Consider the following 14,937-nt stretch of genomic DNA (forward strand, 5'->3'; position numbering starts at 1 on the left):
GAACAGCAATAATACAATTCCACTGGGGCCTACAAGAATAATAATAGTGTTATGGACTATTTACAAACACTTATCGGTTATCTAAAAAAAATTGTACTGTTTTAATTAGTTTTTAACATACACACACACAGAGATAGCCCCAAACACACACAGAGCCCCCACATAATACTCAAAATGACCAAGTTCTAGCAAGATAATGAACCACCCTAAATCAACATGGTTTAGTAAAAAGAAATATATGAGAAAATTGTGACTTTTCTTTATTGACATCTATCTTATTTCACTGTGTGATGATTTCCAATTGTATCCATCTTTCCTGCAAATAGCATTTCATTCTTTATGGTGAATGAAACTCCATTGCATGGGCATTCCACATTTTCTTTATTTACTAATCTGTTGATGGACACCTAGGTTGATTCTGACTTAACTATCATGAAAAGAGCAACAATAAACTCATGCAATAGTTGACATGAAATGTTGACTTAGAGATTTTGGCGTGTGTATACCTGGAAGTGACATAATTTGATTCTATAATTCTAGTTTTACTTATTTTAGTTTCATTTGCTTAGATATGCTTGTCTTTGGTCATGAGGTGCATTTCTGGTAGGCAACTAGCAGATGGATCATAATTTTATACCATCTGATCATCTGTGTTATTTATTCTTTTCTTTTTTTTCTTAAGAAATTTTCTATTCACTTTACATACCAACCACAGATCCTACCCCTTCCCTCTCCCCCCCCCCGCCCCCCGGCCACAGCCTTCCCTTCCAAGCCATTCATCTGTGCATTTTGATGAGGATACAAAAGTAATTGACACTCAGAGTTGTTGCTGAGGATGTGTATGAAACTTTCATTTTGTTGTGAAACTTCTTTTGTTTTCTCAATATTTCTTCTCTTTACTACTGCTGTAGGTCATTTCTCCTCTCTTGAAACCTTGTAGGTGCATTTATCCTTCACTTCAGTGTGTCAGATTCCTTCTGTAATGCCAGTTTTGTTAGGAATTCCTTTTATTGATGTTTGTCATGAAACTCCTTTTTTCCCCTTCATTTAAGAGGAATGGCTTTACTAGCTGTAGTAATATGGGGTGGCAGCTCTCATCCTTCAGAGCTTGGAGTACATTGTTCATGCCCTCCCGGCATTTATATGCTATTATGCAGTTGCTGGTTTGTCTTCACATGTGGCTCTCTGCTTCTCTCTTGCAGCTTTCAATATTCTTTGGTTCAGTGGCCACCACCACCAGGCTGGTTTGTGTCCTTAGTGTTTGAATTATAATGTGATGCATATTTTTATAGGCTCACTTTGAAATACCATACTGATCATTAAAATAATTTCTTTTTAAACTCAAATAAATTTGGGATGGAGTAAAAAAAAATAAGTATCACCCAGTGTTTACAAAAACACTAATTACTAAATGTAAGAATGGAGAGAAGATAAACTCAGATAGACTATGGTTTGGATTAGAGCAACAGAGAAAAAGAAAGATGGGGAATGTTTATAGATGGGAAAAGAGATATTGATGGGGTGAGGGATATTGATGGGGTAAATGGAGTTTGCAAACTTTTGAAAACAGAAAATTAGAGTTAAGACATAAAAAGAGAAGGAAATGGTGAAAATGTGTCATTTATAGGTTAGAGTAATAATAGAGGAAACTCGATAGAACTGGTTAAAAAAATAACAATCATGACAATCAAGAAACACAAAAATTAAATTAGAATAAATAAAATAAAAATCAAACTTCACAAGACCAAAGTTGAAAAATTAAACAAAAAAGGCAAAATATAATAAAAATAAAGAGACTAAAGTTTCAATCAATTTCTCTTACTTTCTTCAGTGAATATTATGTCCTACCTTCTTGAGTTGCCTCAGAGCTTCTTGGGAGGCTACTGCTTTTATGTTCAGTTAAAACCTGTTTGATAAGATTAGTTAATACTAGATCTGCAGCATCTCAGTTACCTGTGGAATTTCCGCTTGGGTGTCAGCAGGGTTCAACCCTCCCTTAAGACTTTCTCAGCCCTCAGCATGATGTGTTGTCTCACCACAGTTCTCACCTGGCCTGTTATGCCTTCTGCATGTATGTCCCAGATTAGAATGGCTAGATTTCAATATCCAAGTAGTTGATGTGGTCCCACTCAAGTTTATATTTACTTTGCAATTAAATGGTTCCATCTTACCAGGACTCAAGCCCCTTTTTCTACCAGTGTTTGTGGGTTTAGTTTGAGAACATTTGCTTCATTGAGTTTCAGTGAATTCAGCCCCTGTGGGGTGTTCACATGGTTCTCTGGTTCACTGGGGCTGTAGCTCTTCTTAGTAGAAGTAAGAGAGGTGATTTGGAGTTTGAAGACATGGTTGTAATGAGTTTTCCACTCTTCCCAGCAAGGTTTTTTCTTTGAGGATCTGTTCTGCCTTACCCAAGCATACTCCCTATTGATGCGTGGTGGAGGTTTTCTGGTCCCTGCTTCACAGAGCTTGCCACTTTGCTGTCCATAATTTCATTTCATTTTCTCATCTTCTGCAATTTTGCATTTCTAATCATTTTGGACCCATTGATTGAGGGATTTTCCCCCTATTCTCTACTGCTTTATTCATGCATCTCTAGCTTAGAGGTTTCTGGTTTCTTTTTGAAATGTGAGGTCCAATATTTCTGTGCTTTAATGTGATCTTTTACCATCTACTGTTTACTGTGATTATTGTCTTTCCATGCTTCCTCCTCATTTTGAAGCCATGGATTAAAGTTTTCTTTCAGTTGTATGGGGGGTGTGGGCAAATGTTTTCTGTCCCACTCTGCCATCTTACTACTGAAAAGTTAAAGTTTTGATCAAACAAGTCCCCTGCAACATCCTTGAGCTCTCCCTACGACGGCTGTGTGCCACATGTTCATTCTGCATTCCAACTCACTTTCTAAGTAGTGTGTATGCTTCCATGATGCATCCAAACAAGAGCAGGAAGAGAGTTCAAGTACTTAAAAGACTTCGCACAGTCCCTCTGCTCAAAATAGGATTGGCTAAAATGCACCATGGGGTCTGGAGCAATGGTTCAGTTGATAAAGTGCCTGCTGGGTCAGTGTAAAGTCTCGAGTTTGGATCCCCAGCAACATACATGACAAAGTGGTCTTTGAATGACTTTTGGGTGAGAGGGACAAGAGCATTACTGAGGTGTGCTTGACAGCTTGTATTGCCAAATAAGTGAGCCTCAGACTCAGTGAGAGATCTTATCTCCAAATATGGTGTAGAGAAACATGGAGATATTTGATATCCTCTGGTCTCCACTATGAGCACATGCCACACACATGCACACAAGTACACATCAAACAATTCACATAGTTAAAAGAGGGGGCAGAGAAGCACAACTTTTCCGTGTGCTTCATAAAATGTGATATGTAGAGGAAATGCCACAAGTATGGATAGAATTTCCACAGTCAAATTCTCCACTCTTTTGCCTCTATCTGTGATTTACTCTGTTTTTCACCAGGTAGAACATAACTAATGACCAGAGCAAAGCATATAGAAAAGCCAACACTAACAATGTTCACCCACAGTTACTGGTCTGTTCCATTACATAAACAAAGAATAACACCATTCTTCATGATCCTAAAATTATTTGGTGTCTAGTATATCTTTAACATAATTTTTTCTGAATCAAGTCATAAAAATTTGTTATAGAATCTCTTGCAAATAAGAATAACTGAAGTTGAATATGGGACGAATTGCCTTAAAAACAGGTTAATGTTTTCTTTCCTAGTCTTGTATAGCACATATGCACAGGTGATGGCTGCCCATTTTAACTGCTTGACAGTTCTCCCAAGGATTTACTCTCACCATGTATTTAATGACAAATATATGGAAGCATTTGAGATGAGAATTGAGATGCCTCAAAACTACAGTCAGTATCTCCCATTGCTTTATACTCCATCAAAGATGAAGCCAGCTGACTTCAAAGGAAGTCAGGACTTGCATCAGCTCTGCAGGGGTGTTGAGTAAAATGAGGAATGAGGGGAAAATACCATTATGTTTTAAATTTCAAGTCTTAAATCATTATTTCCTAGCTGTGCATGAGGTTACGTAGACAGAAAGTAAACTGTTGGTGTCATTGAGATGATGATATAGGAGGATCAGGAAGCTTAAGAAGAGGAATTTCTAAAGTCACATTTAAACCTCCTCTCCCCTGGTGTGTTCATGTGTCCCTGAGACTATTTTTCAGAGACGGAGCAACACTCTGGTACCCCCATCATACCGAGGTGCCTGCTGGGGATTGACATGTTCCAGAATTCTCTTCTCAGGGGCAATAATGACAAGAGACCCCTGATGATAATTCAATGTGAGACATTTAAAGAGTCACTAATATTTGTTTGGGGAGCCTCTTTCTAAATAAGAATTTGTCTGTTTATAAGTATAAGGGAATCCACTTGCTAATCTTAGAAAAATAAAGGCATTCCATTTTCTTCAAAAACAGTAACCTCATTTCTCCAACATGTTTATAGAAGATTACTTTGTATTTGACATTATACTAAAGATGTTGATGGCAAAAGCTAAAGAGAAATTCATGAGACTTATTTATTAAAATCTCATTTGTAATGTTTACTATTTAGTTATAATCATTTCTAATATCATTCTTGAACTGACTTGCATGTGTATGTATCTAGAGACTAGTGGCGAAAATAATTTATAGTCCTAATTTGGAAAACATATTTAAATAAGGCAGAATTAATACCTAAAAAGTGAGTACTCTTCTGGATTTGGGAAATTGTCTCAGTACAGTAATATGTGATTTATAATTTTTCTAAAATGTTTTTATGTGATTATTTTTGAAAAAATAAATAGATAAATTCTCAACTGTGGCTGTGTTTGAATTAGTGTAATAATACAGCATGAACTAAAACTAGAAAGAAGACTAAATGAAGCTGATATAATTTACTGTAATTTCTTGTAGTAATTTTCGAAGAGAATCACTCTTTACTATACAAATTTGGCCTCCCTTTGCAATCTAAATGTCCACTAGATGACCTCTAAAAATTCAATACTATACTCCTTTGTTCATTCTGCAAATATAAATGCATACATAATTATTTTGATGGCGTGGGATAAAATATTGACAATATTTCTGAGACTGATGAAATACTAATAACTAGACAACTTGTAACATCTGCATTTGTCTGGAGCCATGCTACCAATATTCTTCATTATTGCATTTAATTTTCTGTAAGGATACAGCTAATTGCTCCCTTTTCACTCTAGCTGCTGATTCTTTCTTTGATTGTTCAGATGAATATACTGTCGTGAGTAGGATAATCTTTTTTGAGATGAGGTCTTGCTGTGCTACCCACATGGGCTTCAAATTTCAGGTCTCAAGTGTTTATAATTTTCTCAGCCACCTGAGTATGCAGGCCTACTGCCACATGTCACCACAACTAGTACAAATATGATCATCTTTAGATTGGGAGTTTTCATAACAGAGTTCATGGGGTTCAGCATCTAACAAACTAGTTGTCTAGGTAAAAATATAAATAAAAGAAGCCCTTCTTCATTTTTAATCATGTTTATGCCCTAGAAATAGTTGAGATACTAAATATAAACTATGTGGTTTTTTTTTTTAAGAATAGATATGCTGGAAACACATACTTAAACCTTCATAGAATAAAAGTTATGCAAATTTAAAAGTTTACAAACCTCTAATTCCAATATCTTCAAAGCTTAATGATACCATATTACATCTGAGCCAAACCCCACACATAGTTTCAAGATTGATACAAGATGCATTTGGATTAGCGTTAGCAATGACATCCCTTAGTAACCAAACCTACACTAATAGATAGGACCCACACTTCTCAAATACAATTGATTTTAACATACTTTGTTTCTTAAAGTAAAGTCCCTGATCTCTGAACGGAGTTTAAAACTTCAATATAGTAAATTAGCTTTATATGTAATGTGTGACTATATTTTAAAAATCAAATACTTCTAACAGATGTCTGGGGGAATACCTTTGGCTTCTGATTTGTATCTCCATAAGATGGTAGCTGCAGGGTGAGGGGACCCCTGACCTGGAAGCAATGATGCTTAAAGAGCCATTTAGCACTTTAGCTTTGCATCTTCAATGTTTTATGAAACATTACCTCCCAATTTTTTTTAAAAAAGATCATTTATTGAAGAGAGACATATTTTTAAATTATGGATAGCATAATTATCTCACTGGGTTGGTGAGTGAATTATGACTTCTTTTTCAAGGAGACAAGAAGATACAGTTCAAATGCTTTCCTTCTGTAGGAATGGATTACTTGTTTCTTCTTTTAAAGTACACATACTAATGAGAGATAGAAGAACATTAGTAGGCAGGGAAATGAGAGTGGGTCCCAAGATATGGCCATTTCTTGTTCCCAAAGAACATTGTAAGGAGAGGCTATGGGAAGGCACTAGGGAGCTAGGGAGACTGGTATCTAAATCAGACAAATAGGGGAAATTGAGGACCTAGGGCCCCTATGAAACACTCAACCTAGAACCTGATAAACACTCTCAGCTCTGGGGTTCTTCCTATCTCAAAGGGAGTTGTGTGCAATAAAGCTGCCAGCTCCACCTTCTCTGTGGTGGGGTCTTACATCCTTCTCAAGTGCTCAATTCTTTTTTACACAAAACAAAATTAGGGATTTCCTACATGGTCACTAGTACCCCTGCTATACTTAATAAAAATGGCAAAAATAATCTCTTTAACAGTAAAATAGATGTGAGAATACAGGGAGGAGTTTGAGGAGGAGAAAACATGATCAAAATACGTTGTATGAAAGTAAAAAATAAAGAAACCTTTTAAAACAAAACCTTTGATTTAGCAGAACACTCTTCTTGTTTCTAAAATACCACAATGGCCTTACCTTCTTTAAGATAATCTTTTATTTCTTAACATTTTCTTTTCTAAAATATTATTTGTTTTATCTTACAGTACATGTGTGTCTCTGAGTGTATGTATGTGCACCACGTGTGTGCAGAAGCCCTGGGAGGTCAGAAGAGGCCTCAAATCCTCTAGAACTGGATGTACAAAGGTCAGCGAGCTGCCATATGAATGGTGAGAGCCAAATCTGTGTCCTCTGTCTGAAGGTTGAGCCATCTCTCTAGCCCCCATTTTCTTCTTGAAACATATTAATGGTTTATCAATGTGAAAAAAATAGATGAGCAAAAGTCCTCTTTCCCATTATAACCTATTTTTCCCTTTTAATATGCTCTTAATCAATTTAAGAATATAATAGCTTCAATGAAATTTTATAAATTGAAGCATGGAAGTTATCTTAAACACCACAGTTCTGATTCACAATTACTTGAGAAGATCAGTGTCATAGACCACCATTTCACCAGTTGGGGATCTTGAAGTTTAACCTAGCCTTTCTACTCTTATGTAGTTAGTTTGGCATTTAGATGGGAAATTGAATGGGCTTTTTGCAGTAATGCTATCATTAAGCTTCCAGTCTGGCTCACCAGTTACAATTTATTCAAAAAAAATAAATGACAGCAGATGTTATAACAGCTACATTAGGAAAATTATACCCATTTAGCTCTAATCAAGCCAATTTCTCACCTATCTGAAGACAAGAGAAGCCAATTTAAGGAGTTCTGAATAAATGGAAAAACATTTGCTGAAGTAACCCAAGGTAGACAACCTGATTACTCATGGGGAAATAGTTCTTGCTTGTTCCTAAAATTTGATATGTGATTCATTAAGAATACTGGGAATTTTTAAAACCGTGTTTTTATTTTTTCTTTGAGAACTTCACACAATATATTTTGATCACATTCTTTTCCCTTCCCAAATTTCTCTCAAACTCTCCTTCACTTTCCTATCCATCCAACTTCATATCCTTTCTTGTTCAAACAAACAACATGGAGTTTACTTTGTAGTGACTGGCTAATCCTAATCATGGTGTCTTCCCTATAGTGTAGTTGATATACTTGATACCCAGGGTCACTCCATCAAAGAACACTGATTTTCCTTCTCCCAGCAGTTATAAGTTATTGATAGCTTCTTGGCTAGGAGTGTGATTTTGTTCCTACTTCCTTTCCTTTATGTTGGATTTTTCTGGCTTGAGCTTGTGCAGAAAAGCTCAGAGCATCTCATCAAAATCAGGGACAAGTTAAGGGCATTCATTCTTTGCACTTTTCTTCAATATAGTGCTTAAAGTCTTAGCTTGAATAATAAGAAGTAGAAATAAAAGGGAGAAGTCAAAATACCTTATTACTCTATTTCAGTAATACGTTTCAATTCATTAAAGATCCAATCAGAAACCCCCTAGAGCAAATAAACAGTTTCAGTAAAGTGACAGATACAAAATGAACATACAAAATAAAGTAGTCTTCCTAAATACAACAATGACAAACATACTAAGAAAGAAATAAGAGAAAAAAGAGAGAGAAAGAGACTATAACTAACCAAGGAAGCAAAATATTCCTACAATGAAAAATTTAAAACACTAAAGAAAGAAATTGTGGAATGCAGTAGAAGACAAGAACACCTACCTACCATTAAAAGAATTAATATGGTGAAAATAGCCGCCAGTGGTGATTTGAACAGGTATGGCCCCCATAGACTCATATGTTTGAATGCTTGGCCCATAAGGAATGGTACTGTTAGGAGGTGTGGCCTTGTTGGAGTAGATGTGGCCTTGTTGGAGGAAATGTGACACTGTGGAAGCAGGCTTTGAAGTCTCATATATGCTGAAGTCATGCCCAATGTGACAGTTTACTTTTTGCCTGTGGATCAAAACGTAGAATTCTCAGCTCCTTCTCCAGTACCATGTCTGCCTGCATGCTGCCATGCTTTCCAACATGACAATAATGAACTAAACCAATGAAACTATTAAGTCAGTTTCAATTAAATGTTTTTCTTTATAAAAGTTGCCTTGACATTGTCATGGTGTCTTTTCACAGTAATTGAAACCTTAAGTAAGACAAAAAAAAAATCTTACCAAAAGCAATATGTATATTCAATGCAATCTCAATCAAAATCCACATGATATTCTTTATATATAGCCATATAATCCTAGCAAAAAGAATATAGCTACAGGTATTATTGTGTCTGATACTATAGAATCATGGTATAAAAACAACATCTAGCAACAACAACAAAGAAAACAGCATGATATTGGCACAAAAACAAGCATAGACATCAAAGAAAGAGAATAGAGAACCTGGATATAAGCCCTGCAAATACAGTGGAGGGGCAGAGGGTACTCATCATGTAGCAGTTACTGGCCTGGAATTCACTCTGTAGATCATGCTGGCCTTGAACTCAAGAGATCCACCTTTGTCTGTCTCCCAAGTGCCAGGATTGAATGTGTGTGCTGCCATGCTCAGCTTTGTACCTGATTTTTACAAAGAAGAAGATAGATGATAGATAGATAGATAGATAGATAGATAGATAGATAGATAGATAGATAGATAGATAGATAATAGACCCTTGAAGAGAGACATCATCTTCAACAGATGGTGCAAGAAACCCTAATATTCACATGTGAATGAGGCTTTTAATCTCTCACCCTGAAAAAAATATCAATTCCAAATGGATAAGGACCTCAACATAAAACCTTAAATTTTCTGAACCTGATAGAGAAAAAAAAAACTAGAGAGTACATAGCACAGTGTAGGATAGATGAAGACATTTCAAATAGAACTCAAGTCATTTGGGAAATAAAACCAACAGTCAACAAGTAGGAATGAAATTAAAGATTTCTGTGCAGCCAAGAAAACTAAATCAAGTGAAGAGGCAGTGAACAGAATGAGAGAAATTTTTCCAGTCACAATGTAACAGAGAATTAATATATTTTTATTGATTATTTATATGTTTATTTGTTTGTTTGTTATTCTAATTAAACTTTTTATTGATTCTTTGTGAATCTCACATTATTCATCTGGATCCAATTCATCTCCCCATCCCTTAGCATGTACCCTCTGTCTTTGCAACTCTCCCAAGACAAAACAAAATAAAATTTAAAAGAAAAAAGAAAGAAAAAATCTCATTGTGTAAGCTGTAGTGTGACACAGTGAGTCATACAGTGTACCATTTAGCACATATATCTTTACTTGCAAGTATTCATTACAATGAGTTATGGATCTGGTTCAAGGCCTTTGGTTTCTGCACACTATTGATTTGGGCCCTCACCAGGACTCCTCTTGGATATCTTATTGAAGCTTTGGGTCTGCAGGACCAGCCCCTTCATGTGCTCCAGCAGATCATAGATGGGGTGGATGTTGGGATGGGCCAATTTATAGCTCTGGTGCTGAGCTTGGGTGGTTGCTTGGTTCGTTATCCCGACAGCTCTCCCTCATCCTCACCATCAAAGTGAGTTCTCTAGGACTGCTCACGCCAGCTCATGCTATACAGTAAGCAGCAAGGGACGGGTCTAGTTCTTCTGCTCTTGCCACACATCCCCACCCTGAGCAGCTCACCCATACCTACACCATCAGGGCCAGCTCTATTGTGTGCCCAGGTAAGGTGCAAGGGCCACTCTCCCAAGTTCTGCAGCTGGTGAGAGGCAGGGCCAACTTTTTCTCTCTCTGTGACCTCAAAGCCAGCTCTCCCATCTGCCACAGGTGGCAGGGGCAAGAGGGAGGCATCTCTCCCCCATCCACACTGCCACATGACAGATGAGTAGTGGGCCACATGACAGTCGCGGGACTGGCTCATCCTCACCCCTGCTAACAGGGTCAGCTCTACTGTGCTGCCCAGGTGAGGTGCAGGGCCTGTTCTCCCAAGTGCTGCAACCAGTGAGGTGCTGGACCAGCTTTCTCTTTCTTATGACCTCAGATCTAGCTCTCTCACCTGTCACAAGCAGTGAGGGATAAGAGGAGGGCATCTCTCTCTCTTGCTTGTGGCACCATATGGTAAATAAGGGGTGGGCCAGATCTCCCATGCTCACTTTCTCCAGCCTGCTCACCAGTGCCCCTGTCAACAGGTCCAGCTTCACTGTGATGCTCAGGCAAGATGCAGGGTTTGCTCTCCCTAGTGCTATAGTTGGTAGTGGCCTGTGTCAGCTCTCTCACCTGCTGCAGGTGGCAAGGAGCAATAGAGGAGGGCATTTTTCCCTCACGCCTGCCACCACATGGCAAATGAAGAGGGGACGACCAGTTCTCCCACTCTCATGCCCTCAAGGCCAGCTTGCCTGTGCCTTTACAAACAGGGTTTGCTTTGTTGTGTTGTTCAGGTGAGGTGCAGGACCTGCTTTCTTGAGTGCTGCAATAGATGAGGGTCAGGGCTAATTCTCTTAGTGCTGTAGCCAATGAGGGATAAGGCCAACTCTGTTCAGCTCTATCCTCTTGGTCTTAGGTGATAAAAGGAGCCAGGGGTATTGACACATACTGTGGCTGAGGCAGGGCTATGGGCCCAGACATGGCCCTTGGCAGCAGCCCAGGCCTGGAAGTCACCATGACACCCATGACTCCCCGGTTGGCAAGCAAATCACCCACCTCAGCCCACTCCTCACCACCATGTTTATTCCTGTTTCATTCACAGTAACTAGAAAATAAACAAAGCCTCAATGTCCTTCAACTTATAAATGAATAATGACTGTGTGTTACATATACATAATGGAATACTATTCAGCTACTAAGGTAAATGAAACCATTACATTTTCAGCACAATGGATAGAACTAAAAAATATTATATTGAATGATAAAACTCAGACCCAGAAATACAAATGCCACACATTCTCTTTCTTAACTCCTAACTCCAAATCTTCAGATGTGAGTATATATCCTGAAGTAACTTCAGAAGCATGGGAAGGTATGGATGGTGTGGGGGAGAGGTGAGAGTGCTAGACTAGAGGAATATGTGATATGAAAGGAGAAACGGCAAAAATGTGGTGGTAGTTTTAGTGGAGGACAGGGTTAGTAAGTCAATACAGAAGAGCAGGGAGGGCGATGGAATAAATAACACTAAAAATGTCTGGAAAAAGCCCTTAGGGTCATACGTTTTATGTTTACTTAAAAATATATATTATATATTATAGGTATACGTGGATCAATGCATAAATATATTTATACATACATTTCAGTGAAGTTGTGCCACATGTGATGATAATGATCTAGTCAAGAGCCATAGACTATCTGGCAGAAACTCCAGGCATGAGAAATTTCCTGTAGAATTGTTGGTTAGGGGAGTCCAAGAGACTCCAAACATAATTAAGGCTATTGCTATCTGTTTATATTATATTGAATATATATAAATCTGCCTCTCAGAAAGGGAAGGTAAGAGCTGATTGCTGAAGATACCTCACACTTTGCATCCAGGACTTGAAGAAGCTGTTGTGACCTGGAAGCCTTCTCCTCTCATAGTATAGGAAGGAGCTATGCAAGCTTCCCAGTAGGAACAACAATCACCAGTCCTATATACCTAATACCTATGAACCACAACAATGACCAACTGCCAAGTGGCAAGATTTTCTAAAAGATAAGTGCAGAGTTCACTTTCTCATCAAGGAAGCTTCTTTTTGCAGCAGAGAGAGACCATTGCAGAAAGCCACAACTGAATAAAATACAGGGAACAAGGCACCGTGGGATGTATGTCTGATAGACTTATTACACAATCCCTACACCTAAGACTAGGAGAACATCATGGAAGAGGGGTTGGGAAGATTGTAGAAGACAGAGGACCTGTTGAGAGATAGTGTAGAAAGCAGGAAATGGAGGAGGGTAGGGAGGAAGAGGTGGGTCTCCTGAGAGGGGCTGTGCTATGAGATGAACATGATTTAAACTAATTGCTTGAATGTCTAAATGGGAATAAAAATTCGAGCATATTGCTTTAATGTATGGTAAGGTAAAAATACTGCTTAAGAGTGTTCGGTAGAACAAATGGAAGTGGAAATGGCTTCTTTCTGGGTCTTTGAAAACTGAAAACTACCGATTATGTTTATAGGGGGCAGAATAGGGTTAGTTAAGCTTACAAACATCTGTTCTTTCCTATGGTTTAGGCTGTTGCTGGGTCTGTTCTGAACATGTATCTATTGTTTACCAAAGATGTCTTTACTTTAATCGTTTCCCTTCTTTGTACACCTGTGAACCTCTTCTGGCCACATTTAGTTTTGCAGTCTGTGGCCTGGGATAGTTCTCTCACCCTTCTGAGACTCCCCAGATAATACTCCCTAAGTTGGGTAATTGTATAACTGAGACAATATCTCCTAAGTGACCTGGGAATGTTCTCAGTACCCAAACAACTGAGATACAGCTGAAGGATCTGTCTTTAGACTTTGAAAACCTCCTAAGTATTAAAGACCATGCTAGAGGGATGTAGTTGTAGATGCCAAGTAGACAGCTGGCACTTCAGAACTTTCAGATTCTATAGCAGTAAGCAGCAATGGGTGGCTCCAGGGATCGAGATCTTCACACACATTAACCTCAGACTCAACTTGAGGTTATAAGACTCCAGAATTATTGTCAGTTCATGAGATCTGCTCCCAGCCACCAAGTGTGGAGCTAAAGGTCCTTACGTACTTCACTGTCTGCACTGAGCCTCTTAATTCTTGTGCTTTGGGACTTGTCAGCATCTTGCCTATTTGATTTGTACAATTGTGCCCCTAGGGTATCTCTTATAGGCTGTAACCATTCCAGTTTGGACTCCCTGACTTGCGGCTATTCCCAGTTCTCAGGTCTTCTGAGTAGCTCACGTTTAAACAATAGTTACTCTTGAGATGGTACCCAGTCCTTGTCCTCCAAGTTATATACTATTAAAAAGTGAACTGAAATTCCTATCCAATGCTCACCCATCTGCTAGAAGAGTCACTGTATAATCAAATCACAGTAGATTTGAGGCTTGTGAGAGCTGTGGGTTTGCCTTGTGAATAGGATTGTCAAGCTGTTTTCATCAAAGCCACTAATTATGGAACTGAAAAGAGATAGAAATATCTAACCCGAAGCCTCAAGCCCAGACTCTAAATCACTTTGACAAACTCCACTGAAGAAAAATAATAATTTATAAGTCTTTAAATACAGTACATATCAATCAATTCAACGTATGAATTAAATATTTGTCATTTAACTTCCCTGTAGCTGTTATATAACTCTATGTGCCAGGAAAAATGATGCACATGCCTGTAACCTTAACATCTTTCAAGAAGAGCTGAGGCAGAACTGTGAGTTCAAGACTAGCCTGGGCTAACAACAAGACATGGTGTGCTGGCTAGTTTTTACGTCAACTTCACAGGCTAGAGTCATCTAGGAAAAAGGAATCTTAATCTAGAAAATGTCTCCATAGGATCATCCTGTAGGCAAGTCTTTAGGGCATTTTTTTGATTAATTGGTGTGAGTGGTCAGACCCCTAGGCAGTTGCGAATAAGCCAGTAAGCATCGCTTTTCCATAGCCTCTGCATCAGTTTTAACCTTCAGGTTCCTGCCTTGAGTTCCTCCCCTGACTTCCCTTGGATGACGGGTTTCAAGCTGTCCAATGAAACTCTTTGTTCCCTGACTTAAGGTCATGGTATTTTATTACAACAAAAGAAATCTAAGACACCCTGCATTAAAAAAAAAAAATCTGTGGAGTTGGGCAGCGTTGGCGCATGCTATGAGTTTGAGGCCAGCCTGACCTACAGAGTGAGATCCAGGACAGGCACCAAAACTACACAGAGAAACCCTGTCTGGAAAAAAAAGAAAAAAAAAGGTAAAAATAAAAAATAAATTCTGTGATAACTGAATCAAACACATTAACTTAGTTTTCTTTTTTGAGTCAATTAAGAAATATCACACTCTTCACTAACAGAACAGAAGGAAATCTTAGAAAAATCATACAGTGCCCAAGGACAAGAGTTGGCAAACCATTGTCTGATGGCCAAATCCCACCAAGCACACTTTCGTAAGTCCCACAAACTAAGAACAGTTTTCAAATGGTTGAAAAAAATAATATTCTGTGCCATGTGAGAATTTTGCAAAACTCTTTTCAAAGTTGATAAAATTTTGTTGAAATTGAGCCCTGTGC

Source organism: Peromyscus maniculatus, chromosome 7, assembly GCF_049852395.1.
Source record: "Peromyscus maniculatus bairdii isolate BWxNUB_F1_BW_parent chromosome 7, HU_Pman_BW_mat_3.1, whole genome shotgun sequence".
NCBI classification, from domain to species: Eukaryota; Metazoa; Chordata; class Mammalia; order Rodentia; family Cricetidae; genus Peromyscus; species Peromyscus maniculatus.